Source organism: Moschus berezovskii, chromosome Y (assembly GCF_049115385.1).
Source record: "Moschus berezovskii isolate FMDL1 chromosome Y, NW_MosBer_1.0, whole genome shotgun sequence".
NCBI lineage: Eukaryota > Metazoa > Chordata > Mammalia > Artiodactyla > Moschidae > Moschus > Moschus berezovskii.
In genome coordinates, this window is record NC_142489.1 from 54,248,605 (window position 1) to 54,260,785 (window position 12,181).

At 45.3% G+C, this 12,181-nt stretch overlaps 1 pseudogene; it reads left to right on the forward strand.

Annotated features, from left to right (window-relative positions):
* The window catches only part of LOC148773123 (MYND-type zinc finger-containing chromatin reader ZMYND8-like), a 53,051-nt pseudogene that overhangs the window by 14,543 nt on the left and 26,327 nt on the right, over window positions 1-12,181 (forward strand).

The following is a 12,181-nucleotide window of genomic DNA, read 5'->3' on the forward strand; positions in this document are numbered from 1 at the left end:
CAAATTTTTAGGACAAATGAAATTTCCCATGGCCTTTACTCCCCCTTGCCCCAAGTAAACCATCAGTATCCTTTAGAAATTAGAATGTTGTCGTGTCTAAATTAAAAGCCCCCAAGAGTGTGTCAAGCCTGGAATGTTTTCAGATTGCATACTTCTGTTCTTGTTGTTGTTGTTTGTTTGTCTGTTTGATTTAATTTGGAAAAGAGCTCCGGTGGGACTCTATCAGAGCAGCAACAAGCTACAAAGCCAGCTATCTGCTCTTGCAAGATGAGAGAGAGAAAGGACCTTTTTGTGGTTGTCCTTTGCCCAAGGAGGTATCAGACTAGCTAATCAACAAGAAAAGTACACTTTTTAATCACATGTCAGAAAAGTGAGGCACTAAAGTTGCTTTTTCAGGTGAGAAGCCTTGCCTGTGGCATCTCTGCCTTTTAGAAAGGCCAAGCTCAAAGCCACTTCTGCCCCCTCAAGGGGAAGGGGCAGTGGCTGTGACCGATATCTGGAAGGTTGTCCTAGGCAAGGATAGGGGTGTCCTCACTCTAGGTAGAGATCTTCTCCCAGCCCCACCCTGTGTTCTTGCCCAGGACTTTGGCTGAATTCTTCCCCAGAGGAGCAAGAGGGCCAGACAGTTGTGTAACCGCCAAGACAGCCCCACCCCCAGGAAGAAAAGTCAGCCTGTCAGCACTCTTTCCCTTTCACACTCCTTGGTTTTCCCAGACCGACAGTTAACTGAAAATTTCCCCTAGAATAATCAAGAACTCCTGTCTTTTCTGGGTGATAGAAATCTAAAAATGATAGGCATGGAGTCATGCAGCAGAAGCATGCTGGGCCCCTACAAAAGGTGTTGTCATTAAGGGCTTCCTTGGTGGCTCAGATAGAAAAGAATCTGCGTGCAATCCTGGGGGCCCAGATTTCTTTCGCTGGGTCGGGAAGATCCCCTGGGGAAGGAAATGGCAACCCACTCCAGCATTCTTGCCTGGGAAATCCCATGGACAGAGGAGCCTGGCGGGCTACAGTCTATGAGGTTGCAAAAGAGTTGGACACGACTGAGCGACTTCACTTTCAGTCCTTATTAAAAAGAGTTAGATGTCCAGGCACGTTGTTTGAGATCAAGGATGCTGACTGGCACCAGTGTTTTTTGTGTGAACCCGAGGGGGTCCTCTCTGGGGGTGCATGTTCATCTCTCCTGTGCCTGGGGCCCCTGCAGTCACAGCTGACTCCCTTCCCCTCACAGATGAATACTCATGTGGTCACCCCTTCTCCGCTGTTCAGTGCTTCTGGCTCTAACCTGCTTTCCAGCCAGCCCTTCTCACTGCCTGTCCTCACGCACCAAAATTCTGTCTATTCCTGGGCATGTCTTGGCTAAAACTGTTCTCCTCCAAATTTTCCCTGCTGCCTGTTGAAATCCTGCCCTCCACCCTCATAACTCAGTTCCTCCCAGTAGATACACTCCGAACGGCAGCGTTTTTCAAACTCTAGTCACTTGTATTCATTATTTTTGTCATTCCCAAGACCTGCTTGTACAATTACTGCCTTAATATATTTTCTGTCTGGAGCAGCAGCTCTTAAATTGAACTCAACTTTGGACGTAAACTTGACTACAAGGCAGTAGGTAAACAGTATTTTGTGCTCTACATAAAAGATGCAATATGGATAACTGCAGTCAAAATAAAAGCAGGGCTTCTAAATTCTCCATAAATACCATTATCCTGGCGATGGGTCTGCCCTTGGTGTGGAGTTCCCTTGAGCGTTAGGTGTCAAGGTACCGACACCACACTGAGACTATTCTGAAAGGAATTAGAAGAGATGGAAGAAAATACTCTTTTTTTTTTTTTTCTGGGTGATTCATTGTTGTTCAGTGCTTTGGCCTTTGGGAGGCTGTCTGATTCCTTGGGATATGTGCTCTGTAGGTGTCCTGGCCAAGGAAAGGGTTCCTGTTAATGTCCAGATGGACTTTGGCTAAGTCTTTCTCAAAGTGCTGACTGAACTCTAACTTTGTAAAACAAGGTACTTGCAATGATTCTGTTCATCCACTGGGTCATGGACTAGCAGGTGGGCAACTCCAGGCCAGGGGCTGGGTCATGTTGACCTCAGTCCCCCAGAGGCCTTGGCAAGTATCTCAAATGTGAGCAAGCACCTAACCCAAGGAGACTGATGTTTTAAGCTAGAATATGCTGCGGAAGTGGCCTAAGCATATCAAGTGAGAATGTGCTAATTCACGGGGAGGTCCTTGGCATGGTAGCCTGGGACGGTCACCTAGAACTCACTGGCCTAGAGACCCTGCAGGTCAGCCTGAGTCCCGTCTACTTTCTGTTTCGTTTTTTCATGTGTTGGCTTCCATTGTAGGTAAAGCTCCACCATCCACAACAGCAGGCAGCCAGTCTCCGCCGGAAATGCCGGTCCTCACCTGCTCATCCTCCCAAACTCGCACGGCTGGTGTCATGGCCCCCACCAGCACCACCTGCATGGTCACGGCCCGACCGCTGCTGCTCCGCCACCACTACCACCAGCACCACGGGTAACCCGGTGAAAAAGCAGAGGCCGATTTTACCAAAGGAGACTGCCCCAGCCGTGCAGCAGCTTCTGTGGAACTCATCAAGTAAGTTTCAAACGTCCTCCCAAAAGTGGCACATGCAGAAGATGCAGCGCCAGCAGCAGCAGCAAAGCCAGCAACAGCAGCCTCAGTCTTCCCAGGGGACGAGATATCAGAAGAGACAGGCTGTGAAAGGTACCATGCCTCCCCGCTCTGCTGTCCATGGCACCCGCTCCTTTTTTGCCGCATGGACTGGGGAAAAATAGTCCTTGTTTTATTTATTTAGTTACCCTTGGTTGCCTGGCCACTGTATTCTGGAGGTCTGATACATTCCATTTGGCATTATTCTGAAAAATTATTTTGCAGCTTGTTTTTGTACTTTTCTTTTTTATTTTTCATTTTATAAACGCTATACACAGGTCTTCTTAGAAGGGGGTGAAATGGATGCCTGAATGCACAAACATCTACTGTATTTTTTGACTTTCTATTTCATTCTTCACCCTTTCTCAGAGGTATTGTTAACCATAAGATGTTTTTCTAATTCATGTATGCATATATATTTATGTATGTGTATATACATATTGGACTGCAAGGGGATACAACCAGTCCATTCTAAAAAAGAACAGTCCTGGGTGTTCATTGGAAAGCCTGATGCTAAAGCTGAAGCTCCAATACTTTGACCACCTCATGCAAAGAGTTGACTCACTGGAAAATACTCTGATGCTGGCAGGGATTGGGGGCGGGAGGAGAAGGGGACAACAGAGAATGAGGTGGCTGGATTGCATCACCGACTTGATGGACATGAGTTTGAGTGAACTCCAGGAGTTGGTGATGGACAGGGAGGCCTGGCGTGGTGTGATTCATGGGGTCGCAAAGAGTCAGACACGACTGAGCGACTGAACTGAACTGAAGTATAATGATCCTTCCAGGGGAACTTGGGAGTTGGCAAGAAGGAACTCATTGATGGTATGGTTCCTAATTCCCAGATTGTCCTGTTAAAGATAAATAAACCTGGCCTTTAGATGACGTAGTTAGGATAGATTTTAATCTGCTGTTTACTGTTGCCATAGGGCAAAATGTCCAGCATGAACTGAAGTCAACTCCAGTGTGTACACAGGGCACTGGGGTTTTAAAGGGAGCATTTGGGAATAGGGAGTGGGAATCATGGGAACTCTATAGAGTCAGAAAATGAAAGTTTTACAAAAAGTGGGAAGGGGGTGTTGGTCCATGTGAAATATCTGGGTTTGCTAACTCTGTTCCCTCTTAAAGGTAGGCTTCTGCCCTCCCATAGAGACTGGGCAGTGGGCCCTATCGTTAGGTGTTGACCATTCTATTGGCAGCCTTGAGTTTTCTTCAGTTCACTTCAGTTGCTCAGTCGTATCCGACTCTTTGCAACCCCATGAATCACAGCACGCCAGGCCTCCCTGTCCAGCACCAACACACGGAGTTCATTCAAACTCATGTCCATCGAGTCGGTGATGCCATCCAGCCATCTCATTCTCTGTCGTCCCCTTCTCCTCCCGCCCGCAATCCTTCCCAGCATCGGAGTCTTTTCCAGTGAGTCAACTTGTCGCATGAGGTGGCCAAAGGGTTGCAGTTTCAGCTTTAGAATCAGTCCTTCCAATGGACACCCTGGATTGACCTCCTTTAGAATGGACTGGTTGGATCTCCTTGCAGTACAAGGAACAGGGTCTTCTCCAGTACCACAGTTCAAAAGCATCAATTCTTCGGCGATCAGCTTTCTTCACAGTCCAACTCTCACATCCATACATGACCACAGGAAAAACCATAGCCTTGACTAGACGGACCTTTGTTGGCAAAGTAATGTCTCTGCTTTTTAATATACTATCTGGTTTGGTTATAACTTTCCTTCCAAGGAGTAAGCGTCTTTTAATTTCCTGGCTGCAGTCAGCATCCGCAGTGATTTTGGAGCCCCCAAAAATAAAGTCTGACACTGTTTCCACTGATTCCCCATCTATTTCCCATGAAGTGATGGGACCAGATGCCATGATGTTTGTTTTCTGAATGTTGAGTTTCAAGCCAACCTTTTCACTCTCCTCCTTCACTTTCATCAAGAGGCTTTTGAGTTCCTCTTCACTTTCTGCCATAAGGGTGATGTCATCTGAATATCTGAGGTTATTGATTTTTCTCCCAGCAATCTTGATTCCAGCTTGTGCTTCCTCCAGCCCAGCGTTCCTCATGATGTACTCTACATATAAGTTAAATAAGCAGGGTGACAGTATACAACATTGTACTGTATACTCCTTTTCCTATTTGGAACCAGTCTGTTGTTCCATGTCCAGTTCTGACTGTTGCTTCTTGACCTGCATACAGGTTTCTCAAGAGGCAGGTCAGGTGGTCTGGTATTCCCGTCTCTTTCAGAAGTTTCCACAGTTTATTGTGATCCACACAGTCAAAGGCTTTGGCATAGTCAATGAAGCAGAAATAGATGTTTTACTGGAAATCTCTTGCTTTCTCCGTGATCCAGCGGATGTTGGCAAGTTGATCTCTGGTGCCTCTGCCTTTTCTAAAACATCTGGGAGTTCACGGTTCACATATTGCTGAAGCCTGGCTTGGAGAATTTTGAGCATGACTTTACTAGCGTGTGAGATAAGTCCAATTGTGCAGTAGTTTGAGCATTCTTTGGCCTTGCCTTTCTTTGGGATTGGAATGAAGGCTGACCTTTTCCAGTCCTGTGGCCACTGCTGAGTTTTCCAAATTTGCTGCATGTTGAGTGCAGCACTTTCACAGCATCATCTTTCAAGTTTTGAAATAGCTCAATTGGAATTCCATCACCTCCACTAGCTTTGTTCATAGTGATGCTTTCTAAGGCCCGCTTGACTTCACATTCCAAGATGTCTGGCTCTAGGTCAGTGATCACGTTATCGTGATTATCGTGAGTTTTCTTAGGTGGGGACTTTAAAGGGGTGGGGTTCATCCTAGGGATGCAGCCTTGAGCTGTTGGAAACTGTGTTACTCCTTAAAGACCCAGGTGTAGGCCTTGCTGAGAAAGGGCTCCATGGAGCCTTGCTCAAGTTTGGCCAATGGGAGAATCTTTGTCCCTTGAAAGCAGAGAAACTTAAAGAGTGTGGATTGGGCCCTGCTCCCACCACATCTTCGAGCTGGGACCGCCTTCCCCAGGCAGTGGGGTGACCAAGAACTTTTGCTTTCCCTGCTGTCCAGCAGAAAGTGATCACACAGAACCCATCCACCTCCACCATCACCCCGGTGACCAGCACCTTGTTGTCTCCCCTGGTCACCAGCTCAGGTTCCACAAGCACCCTTGCATCCTCCGTCAGGGCAGCCCATCACCACCGCTTCAGCTGATGTCGATGCAGAGACCACCAAGTACACTAGCCACGTGAGTGCCAGTTGCGTGATAGGGGAAGACCAGCCTTGGATATTTGCAGGAATTAAAGGGGACCAGGAAGTGGTGGAGTCCCTCCTCAACTCGCCTGTCCTCTTGGCATGTTCCTTGTTAGGGATGTGGTGGGCAGGCTTGCCTGCTGTGTGTTCACTTGTGGGCACACTCTCCATTTAGGTTCTGTCTTCTGTCTTTTAAAATTTATTATATTGAAGTATAGGTGGTGTACAATGTTCTGTTAATTTCTACTCTATAAGAAAATGATTCAGTTATATTCACGTATACTTTTTCACATCCCTTTCCATTATGGTTTATCTCAGGATATTGATTGTAGTTCCCTGTGCTATACAGGAGGACCTTATTGTTTATTCTATGTGTAATAGTTTGCATCTGCTAATCCCAGATTCCCAATGTATCCCATCCACCACCCCAGCCCTCCTCTCTACTTCTCTCTTAATTTGCCAAGTGCTTTTATGCTCACTGTTGAATTTGGGCAAGTAAACCTTGCAGATATCCTTGCTGTCGGATGAGAGCGCTCTCGAGTGATGTTCAGGTTCATGTCTTTGGAACCCAGGGAGTGAAAATCACCACCAGAATTGCAGCTCTCTGGGGAGTCCCTTCTGCTCCCTGCTGGTGCCTTGAACAGCAATTGATACATAGTTATGTTCTATGTATACATAGAATGAAAGCAGGTTGCTGCCTAACTTCTCACTGGGCTTCTTATCAATAATATATATTTTTTAAGTGTGAACATTTTTTAAAGTCTTTACTGAATTTGTTGTAATATTGCTTTATTGTCCTTCTTTTAAAACCTTTTGGTGTTTTGACTACAAGTCATGTGGAACCTTATCTCCCTGACTAGGGAATCAAACCTGTACTGCCGCCAACATTGGAAGGCAAAGTCTTAACCACTGGTCTTCCAGGGATGTCCTCACACGCATTTTATAGATGAGCATACTGAGATCTGGCCAGGTCACACAGCTTGTCCAGGGTTGCGTAATCCGTGAATGTCTAATTGGCATTTGAATGGTAACAGCCAGCATCTAGAATATCCTCTTGACCTGGCTTTGAGCTGACTTGTGAATTCACACCAGGCCTGCTGACCACAGCTGTCCGGTGTCTACAAACTGATTGTTGTTACATGTGGCTTTTTAAAGCAACCAACCCCGCTTAAGAGTCAGTGTGGCTAAAAAGATAAAATCCAAATCTTGGGGTTACGTCTCTTATTTAGTATTTCTGTCCCCCCGTTTTGAACACAACAAGAATTTTTATCAAATCCCTGAGTTTCAGAACAAGAAGTGTTCAACTATTAGGTGTAGTGGCAGCCTCAAGGTTTTTTACTTACCTGTTCATCACCTTGAACTAGGATTGACTTCATATTTTTATTTCTAGTGACTTAACAGAAATAAAATTAAGTCTAAACTCACCAGATCCTAGTCTTCAAGGCTTGAAGCCTAAGTCCATCTTCATTCTGTTAAAAACCAGTGATTAGCATGCAAGTGTTAAAGAATTAATACAAGCTTTCCTGGTGGCTTGTCGGTAAAGAATCCTCCAGCCACTGCAGGAGATATGGGGTCCGTCCCTCATTGGGGAAGATCCCTCATGCCCTGGAACAAGTAAACCCACGCACCACAACTACTGAGCCTGTGCTCTAGAGCTTGGGAACTGCAACTACTGAAGCCTGTGACTAGAGCCCATGCTCTACAACAAGGGAAACCACCACACTGAGAAGCCCGTAAACTGCAACTAGAGAGTAACCCCAATTCACTGCAACTAGATGAAACCTTGCAAAGCAGCAAAGACCCAGCACAGCCAAAAATAAATGCATAAATAAAATTTATTAAAGAATTAATGGTACCACTTGGAGCCTTTCTTCGTAACAAGAGCTGCTGTAGAATGACAAGAGAATTGAAAGAGGGTAATTTTTAAAATTAACTGATTTAAGATGTCCGGTATTGCCCAAATGGCTTTCATTTTTTAATTGCTTATCTGTTTGGCTGACCCAGGTCTTTAGTTGTTGTGTGCAAATTCTTAGTTCACACGTGGGATCTAGTTCTCTGACCAGGAATCAAATCCAGGCCCTCTGCATTGGAGGTGCAGAATCTTAGCCACTGGACCATGAGGGGAGTCCCCCCAGATGGCTTCTTGTTTGCTTGCCATTGGTTGGACTTCTTGTATCGCCTCCCATTGATTTGGTCCAAGTCATCTATTTACAGATGAGAAAACTGAGGCTGCCACGCAGCTCTGGCTAGTGTTCACGCCAAGCCAGTGTTCTCCTCTCCTGTAGCCATTTTTATTCCATCTCCTATAGCCCTCCGCTTTACTTGTGGAACAAAATTGAGGAATGAGCTTTTGGATAGGCATTTTCATCGCTGTCAGGAAAATGAATACAGAGACATAGTTTTGGACCTGGGCAACTTGCTTGTGTCTGAGGTGACCCAGAGTTGTGTGTTTTGGCAGAAGGGCTCTTTTTTATTAATGTTGAGTTCTTTGCTGTATTTGGAAGTGAGAATGAAGGTCAGATCAAAAATTCATGATTTCTTTAAAATGAAATGTAACTATGGCATTAGTAAAGTATTGACTTTCATCCACTTTCTAGAGTTTTCTCATTTTGTTTGAATATTTTAAATGGGCCTGAGCAGGGAGATCCCTGCAGTATGACGGACCGTAAAGCACAAAGTGTTTTTGCTGGCAGCCTCCCCCTGTGGTCTCTGCAACAAAGGGTAGGAGCAACATTTCAACAGATACTTTCTTTATTCATTTTCTGCCTATTTTGGGGGTTCTTTGGAGGTTACTGTTTTGGGGGTTGGCAGCAACTTTGCGATTACATGTTTATGAGAATTAATTCCTTTGTGAAAATAAGAAAACAGGTATTTCTTTATGAACTCCTCAGCAGGTTGTGAACCACGGTCTCCTCTTTTTCTCACTTAATCCTTGTGCACACCCTACAAGGGGGCACTGTTATTATTCTTGCTTTATGAATGGGGCTCAGAGAGAGCTGTGGATGATAAGATACAATTGCAGGAACAAACTCGGGCATCAGATACAAGGGTGCTCCTTGTCCTATTTTCTTGCTGAATTGGAGCAAACTGCATAGCACAGCGATGTCTTGGCAGTGGCTGGGCCAGATCTGAGACCTGGTTTGTTCTCCCATCCCCTTCTGTCCCTCCTGTGATGTGGGAGGGGGTGGCAGGTATGTGCCCATTTAGGTCACCGGAGAGCATTGATTAGAGTTCCCTGTGCTGGACAGTAGGTTCTCATAAGTTATCTCTTGTATACATAGTAGTGTATATGTACAGTATGTGCATATGTCAGTCGCAGTCTCCCAAGCTGAATCTCCCCAAACCCCATTCCCCTACTTTGGTAGCCGTAACTTTGTTCGCTACATCTGTGACTCTGTTTCTGTGACTCTCATCTCTGCCATCTTTTTGGATTCCACATATAAGCGACGTTGGACAATATGGTTTCTCTTCCTATCTTACTTCACTCTGTTTGACAGTCTCTAGGTTCACCCACGGAGAAGGCAATGGCACCCCACTCCAGTACTCTTGCCTGGAAAATTCCATGGGCGGAGGAGCCTGGTAGGCTGCAGTCCATGGGGTCTCAAAGAGTCAGACACGACCGAACGACTTCACTTTCACTTTTCACTTTCATGCATTGAGAAGGAAATGGCAACCCACTCCATTGTTCTTGCCTAGAGAATCCCAGGGACGGAGGTGCCTGGTGGGCTGCTGTCTATGGTGGGGCACAGAATCAGACATGACTGAAGCGGCATAGCAGCAGCAGCAGATTCACCCACATCTCTGCACACGGCACTGCTTCATGCCTTGTAATGGGTGAGCAATACGTTGTTGCATATATGTACATCTTCTATATACATTCCTCTGTCGATTTACATTTTTGGTTTTGTCCCTGCCCTGGTTATTGTAAATAGTGCTACAGTGAACACTGGGGTGCGTGCATCCCTTTGAATTATGGTTTTCTCCAGATACAGGCCTAGGAGTAGGATTGCTGCGTCACATGGTAGCTTATTTTCAGTTTTTAAGAAGCATCCATATAGTTCTCCTTAGTGGCTATACTAGTTTACATTCGCACCAACTACTTAGGAGGGTTCCCTTTTATTCATACTGTTTCCACCGTTTATAGTTTGAGATTTTTTGATGATGGCCATTCTGATTGGTGTCAGGTTGACTCCTCACGGTAGTTTTGATTTGCATTTGTCTAATAATTAGTTTTGTTGAGCACCTTTTCATGTGTTTGTTGGCCATCTGTATGTCTTCTTTGGAGAAATGTCTTTTGAGATCTCCGCCCGCCCCCGCCCATTTTTTGATTGGGTTATTTGGTTTTTGTTTGTTGTTGTTGTTTGTTTTTATATATTGAGCTTCAGTTCAGTTCAGTCGCTCAGTCGTGTCTGACTCTCCGCGACCCCATGAATCACAGCACGCCAGGCCTCCCTATCCATCATCAAATCCCGGAGTTCACTCAAACTCATGTCCACATAGTCGGTGATGCCATCCAGCCATCTCACTCTCGGTCGTCCCCTTCTCCTCCCGCCCCCAACATTTCCCAGCATCAGGGTCTTTTCCAGTGAGTCAACTCGTCGCATGAGGTGGCCAAAGTATTGCAGCTTCAGCTTTAGCATCAGTCCTTCCAATGAACACCCAGGATCGATCTCCCTTAGAATGGACTGGTTGGATCTCCTGGCGGTACAAGGGACTCTCAAGAGTCGTCTCCAACACCACATTTCAAAAGCATCAATTCTTCGGCGATCAGCTTTCTTCACAGTCCAACTCTCACATCCATACATGACCACAGGAAAAACCATAGCCTTGACTAGACGGACCTTTGTTGGCAAAGTAATGTCTCTGCTTTTCAATATATTATCAAGGTTGGTCAAAACTTTTCTTTCAAGGAGTAAGCGTCTTTTAATTTCCTGGCTGCAGTCAGCATCTGCAGTGATTTTGGAGCCCCCAAAAATAAAGTCTGACACTGTTTCCACTGTCTTTCCATCTATTTCCCATGAAATGATGGGACCAGATGCCATGATCTTTGTTTTCTGAATGTTGAGCTTCAAGCCAATCTTTTCACTCTCCTCTTTCACTTTCAACAAGAGGCTTTTGAGTTCCTCTTCACTTTCTGCCATAAGGGTAGTGTCATCTGCATATCTGAGGTTATTGATATTTCTCCCAGCAATCTTGATTCCAGCTTGTGCTTCTTCAAACCAGGAGTTCCTCATGATGTACTCTGTATATAAGTTAAATAAGCAAGGTGACAACATACAGCCTTGACGCACTCCTTTTCTATTTGGAACCAGTCTGTTGTTCCATGTACAGTTCTGACTGTTGCTTCCTGAGCTGCATACAGGTTTCTCAAGAGGCAGGTCAGGTGGTCTGGGAGTCCCATCTCTTTCAGAATGTTCCACAGTTTATTGTGATCCACACAGTCAAAGGCTTTGGCATAGTCAATGAGGCAGAAATAGATGTTTTTCTGGAACTCTCTTGCTTTCTCCATGATCCAGCGGATGTTGGCAATTTGATCTCTGGTGCCTCTGCCTTTTCTAAAACCTGTTTGAACATCTGGGAGTTCACGGTTCACATATTGCTGAAGCCTGGCTTGGAGAATTTTGAGCATGACTTTACTAGCGTGTGAGATGAGTGCAGTTGTGCGGTAGTTTGAGCATTCTTTGGCATTGCCTTTCTTTTTGATTGGAATGAAGACTGACCTTTTCCGGTCCTGTGGCCACTGCTGAGTTTTCCACATTTGCTGGCATATTGAGTGCAGCACTTTCACAGCATCATCTTTGAAGTTTTGAAATAGCTCAATTGGAATTCCATCACCTCCACTAGCTTTGTTCGTAGTGATGCTTTCTAAGGCCCACTTGACTTCACATTCCAAGATGTCTGGCTCTAGGTCAGTGATCACGGTATCGTGACTATCTTGGTCGTGAAGATCTCTTTTGTACAGTTCTTCTGTGTATTCTTGCCACCTCTTCTTAATATCTTCTGCTTCTGTTAGGTCCATACCATTTCTGTCCTTTATCGAGCCCATCTTTGCATGAAATGTTCCCTTGGAATCTCTAATTTTCTTCAAGACATCTCTTGTTTTTCCTATTGTGTTATTTTCCTCTATTTCTTTGCATTGATCACTGAGGAAGGCCTTCTTATCTCTCCTTGCTATTCTTTGGAACTCTGCATTCAGATGCTTATATCTTACCTTTTCTCCTTTGCTTTTCGCTTCTCTTCTTTTCACAGCTATTTGTAAGGCCTCCTCAGACAGCCATTATGCTT